This window comes from Cherax quadricarinatus, chromosome 25 (assembly GCF_038502225.1).
Source record: "Cherax quadricarinatus isolate ZL_2023a chromosome 25, ASM3850222v1, whole genome shotgun sequence".
NCBI lineage: Eukaryota > Metazoa > Arthropoda > Malacostraca > Decapoda > Parastacidae > Cherax > Cherax quadricarinatus.
In genome coordinates, this window is record NC_091316.1 from 30,016,053 (window position 1) to 30,022,199 (window position 6,147).

A 6,147-nucleotide genomic window follows, 5' to 3' on the forward strand; every position below is an offset into this window, starting at 1 on the left:
TTCCACGGTATGCAAATGAATTGCAAGTGTCTGAAGCAACGTACGTATGAAGTACCAGCGAGGCTTGGCAAACACTGCTGCTCACAATTAATCTGGCAAATTTATCAGTGCCAAGAAATCGTGTGTGAATGTATATTGTACACTGGCGCACTGCTTGGAAAGTAATAGTTGAAACCTGGAGGACACATGACCAGCACACACGCATGTATCTCCGGCTGTAATCATCAGACCCATCATCTACATGTTTTACCCGGTGTGTGTGTTTCAATGTATACTTAAAATATCTACATATGACTTGCGTGGCCTCGCGCTGCCAGGGGTAGCTTACCTGAAGGTGATGTCGAGCGTCAAGGCCCACCCGGACTGGTCCCAGACCAGGCTACCCGACGGAATCATAGCCTGATCAACTAGGCTGTTACTGCTAGCAACACGCAGCCCAACGTACACACCAAAGCATGACTGATCAATATTACTTATTCATACCTGTGTCATTGCAAGGGGTTCCACAGTCTGAAGCACACTCTGTAAGGTGCCTGTGGTCGTAATAAGAGTGCTTCCACAACAATATTTACCAACGAAGGGTTAACCTGAGGATTACATAAACCCTTATAATATGTTCAAGTAGGTGTGAGGGGATTTTCACGATAACACAACCTCGAATTAACCTTCCAGCCACACTAGGGAAGAACACAATATACAGAACTCAAATAGCAACTTACTGTAGTTGATGTATCCTATAGACTTGTAGGACTTTAGGGGCACTGGCGTTCTAGACATTGTCTCTCCTTCGATGCCCACCATCTCAAGTTTCCCGACTAGCTCCTGAACCCTGGATTAGGAACACATGATTCCTGTATATTTATGATGAAAATTTATGCTAGGAAAACTGACTAATTAAGTGAACTGTATAATTATGGAGACTTTAAGTGGACTTGACTGACTTAGGTATTTGTTTTTTTCTATTAAGTTACAATTATTAATCATATTATTTCATATCAGGAACATATATTATTACTCTTACCCAGTCTATTACACTGGTGATATGTCCTGACACCTCACACTAGCAGATTGTATAGAAAACTGACCAACCTCTATCAACCTTACTGTTGTGTGGGGGTTTAACCCTCGCTAATATGTGGTCTAATTCACTGCTCCCACATCGCATTTTCTGTCGTCCAGTTATTAGGTTCTTCCATTTCATTCTCTGGCTAGATATTTACAGATGTCTGTCCTCTTCACTTACATTATAGCAATAAATTAACCGTTAATATTACTAACTGATACTACAAAATTCGAGAAATGTTAAGGTCCGTCACCTTCCATCCTCCCGCTGTGCTTCTCTTCCTCTTATCTTGTTCACATAATATATTTATTAAAATTTAGGGATATTTCTGGGTGTGTAATACTTTTCCTTATCAGAATATTAGTTCCTACAAAAATACAATAATTCCACTTTAATTAATGATTACATTATACAAGGAAATTATAAGGAATATGTTGGTTCCCTGCGACTTATTACCTCTTACAAGTCACATTAACATTGTTCACCTGCATTAATATATTAACATTATTATTCCTGCCAATTATTACATTTAAATCATCGGAATATTATCAAAATTCCCCATAAGGTGAAATATTAATCATCTTAATAGTTTATTACACAACCGAATATATATTTTTTTATTAATATATCGGCCGTTTCCCACCAAGACAGGGTGGCCCGAAAAAGAAAAACTTTCACCATCATTCACTCCATCGCTGCCTTGCCAAAGGCGCGCTTACACTACAGTTTTAAAACTGCAACATTTACATCCCTCCTTCAGAGTGCAGACACTGTATTTTCCATCTCCAGGACTCAAGTCCGGCCTGCCGGTTTCCCTGAATCCCTTCATAAACGTTACCTTGCTCACACTCCAACAATACGTCAAGTCCTAAACACCATTTGTCTTCATTCGCTTCTATCTAACATGCTCACGCTTGCTTGCTGGAAGTCCAAGCCCTTCGCACACGAAACCTCCTTTACCCCCTCCCTCCAACCTATCCTAGGTCGACCCTTACCCTGCCTTCCCTCCAGATTTCCCTACAGATTTTTACACTCTCGAAGTCATTTTATTTTGTTTCATCCTCTCTACATGCCCGAACCACCTCAACAACCTCTCCTCAGCCCTCTGGATAATAGTTTTGGTAATGACGCACCTTCTCCTAACTTCCAAACTACGAATTCTCTGCATTATATTCACACCACACATTGCCCTCAGATATGACATCTCCACTGCCTCCAGCCTTCTCCTCGCTGCAAGATTCATCACCCATGCTTCACACCCTCATAAGAGTGTTGGTATGGCTATACTCTCATACATTCCTCTCTTTGTTTCCATTGACAAAGTTCTTTGTGTCCACAGACTCCTCAGTGCACCACTCACCCTCATCAATTCTATGATTCACCTCATCTTTCATAGACACATCTGCTGACACTTCCACTCCTAAATATCTGAATTCATTCACCTTCTCCATACTCGCTCCCTTCAATCTGTTTTCCAACCTTTCGTTACCAGGTTTTTTTTTTTTTGTTATCCTCATCACCTTACCCTTTCCTCTATTCACTTTTAATTTTATTCTTTTACACACCCTACCAAACTCATCCATCTTCCTCTGCAACTTCTCTTCAGAATCTCCCAAAAGCACAGTGTCATCAGCAAAGAGTAACTGTGACAATTCCCACTTTGTGTTAGATTCTTTATCTTTTAACCCCACACCTCTTACCAACACCCGAGCATTCACTTCTCTCACAACCCCATCTATAAATATATTGAACAAACATGGTGACATCACACATCCTTGTCTAAGGTCTACTTTTACTGGGAAATAATCTCACTCTTTCCTACATACTCTAACCTGAGCCTCACTATCCTCGTAAAAACTCTTCACTGCTTTCAATAACTTACCTCCTATTCCATACATTTGCAACATCTGCCACATTGCCTCCCCCTATCCAACCTGTCATATGCCTTTTCCAAATCCATAAATGCCACAAAAACCTCTTTACCCTTATCCAAATACTGTTCACCTATATTTTTACTGCAAACACTTGGTCTACCCCCCCCCCTCCCCTACCTTTCCTAAAGCCTCATTGTTCATCTGCTATCCTACTTTCCTCACGAACTTCCCCACACTTACAACTGGCTCTTCCTCACCCCTACAAGACGTTATTCCTCCTTGTCCTCTACACGAAATCACTGCCTCCCAACCTTCAACAACATTTAAAAATTCCTCGAAATATTCCATCCATCTTCCCGATACCTCTAACTCTCCATTTAACAAGTCTCCTCTCCCATTTCTAATTATCAAATCCATTCGTCCCTAGGTTTCCTCAACTTATTAATCTCACTCCAAAATTTTTTATTTTCAACAAAATATATACATGTATCTAAATACATAAATATCTAAATTCATTAAGAATTCAACCGAGTTTTTTAGTGAACAAAACCAGTTTTCTCCCTCACGTCTCAAATATTTTAAAACACTACATTATTCACTACGTATACTGTTGAGGAACATAAATGGCATATACCCAGTGCATGAGATTACAAGATCCAAATAACCACGACACCCTAGATACCCTATCGAAGATACAACATTGTGAAGCAGTAGTCAACACATTGACCAACGACAGCATACATAGAACAACAATAGCCACAGTCAAATACTCTAAGGTGGAACACAGACCTACTTAAACCAAATCAAAGTCTCAATTGCAATGCTAGACAGTGTGATTCCCATGTGTCCTCACTGTGACACTGCACAGATAGCCACCACTTTGGAATATCTAAAGCGAAGGGTAGGACAGAAAGGAATCATGACATGGATATCCTGCAACTACCACAAGACAAACATATTGACAGTACATAAGATCTTTGTGAGATAAATCCAACAAAAACACCAGTACACATCACCACCAATTATGTGTAAGGATATGCAAAAGAATGTAAGAACTCTTTAAAGTGAAGAATTATGGAGCCAGCAGTAGCACTTCCACACTGATTCAGTGACAAAATACGACAGATCCAAAGAGAGATAGATAGCCCTCCACTCTAGGCAATTTCTATAACGTGTCTGATAAACTGACGTGAGTAAATATTGATCACAAAAGCATCTTTCACTCGTATATAAAAGTATAGATAAATGGAGTCATGCAACACTAAAAAATGACACATACGTGACGTATGTGAGAAAACTACGCCCCATAATGGACTCAATCAAAAGGAAAAAAGTGTGAAGTCTACAACTCACATTTCAACTTGTGAAAATGGCCAGTTTTCTCGTCCACTTCCTCGACAAAATATACTATGCAAAATGAAGTCTGCAGATCCTACATAACACAACTCTGTACAGAATGACAATAGCATAAATTTTATGATATTAGGCAAAAATATAATTTGTTCAAGATAAAATTTACAATTACAACAGTAAGACATAGGAAACAGACATCTGTTAAGATGTTTGTTTATTTTCTGCATATAACACTATCAGTTTCAACACTCATATGACTATTTAATAGAAAAATGACTGAGCATTTGTAACAAACTTTTTAATTATATTACAACATAACCCATGACACTGTCAGGTTTGTTAATATTTTAATTGTTTTCCACAATATTTTTTCAACTGGTGTTTCGACTCAAAAGAACCAGGTATCTTCAGTCTCCTGCTCCCAGAGTGCAGTGGCTAGGCTTCTTGTATGTGTGAACAACGTTTTTCCTATGTGTTGTTGTGAAGAATGAGGTATATGACCCACTTCATAATACTAACATTCTTGGACTTCATGCTAGTAATAACTCAGTAGCATGAGGCTAGGTGCTCCAGAGCTAATGCCAAGCTGAAGCCTCCTGCTCAGTAGCGCCATAGCCTTTATGATATAGCTTAAGCTTTTCACAGAAATAACATAGTGGAAGAAGTGTGCCACCATCTTCTGTAGAACAGATCCAATGGCATAAACATTGACATCAATTTGCAATATGAATGGTAGACTTAAATTAGGGCTTTTTAGATTAGGAGCTACGGTGAGAAACCATTTGAGATACTGAAATGCAAGTTCACGAGAGTCCGACTAGATAAATTTCAGCTTACTACTAGTTGGCTCAGTGATACTATCTTAGAAAAGTTGGGACAAAATCTTCAATAGTATCCTGCCACTTCTAAAAAAATTCTTCACTCCTTTCCTATCACAAGTAAATGGAAACTGAGAAATAGCTCCTATATTAGCTTCTTGGGTGTCCCGTAGCGCACTCAGTTCACACCTGACGTCAGGGGTTCGAATCTCCTCCGGTACGGCTAGAAAACATTAGGGACGTGTATCCATAAGACACCTGCTGTTGATGTTCCTGTTCACCCATCAGTTTAAAATGGGTACCTGGGTGTTAGTCGCCTGGTGTGGGTCGCACCCTGGGACAAAACTGACCTAATTTGGCCGAAATGCTCAGCATAACATGGGACTTTCTATACAGTAGTATGTCATCGATGTCAGCTAGGACTGTATACCACGTACATGTACTTGAAGTAAATAAAGATATTATTATTATTATTATTATTATTATTATTATTATTATTATTATTATTATTATTATTATTATTATTATTATTATTATTATTATTATTATTAATATTATTATTATTATTATTATTATTATTATTATTATTATTATTATTATTATTATTATTATTATTATTATTAATATTATTATTAATATTATTATTATTATTATTATTATTATTATTATTATTATTATTATTATTATCATTATTATTATTATTATGCAGTCATTATGTTACCATGTCCAAAAATAAATTCGAGATATCATGTCTTAGCCTGACCGAAGTTCACTAAAAATTTACATGGCAAATTTCTGCAAGAGAGCATATGATGCGGAGTAGTTAATGTTGCTTCCAGTCCTCACTGTACACAACCGTGTCATGTTGCTTCCAGTCCTTACTGTACACAACCGTGTCTTGTTGCTTCCAGTCCTCACTGTACACAACCGAGTCATGTTGCTTCCAGTCCTCACTGTACACAACCGAGTCATGTTGCTTCCAGTCCTTACTGTACACAACCGAGTCATGTTGCTTCCAGTCCTTACTGTACACAACCGT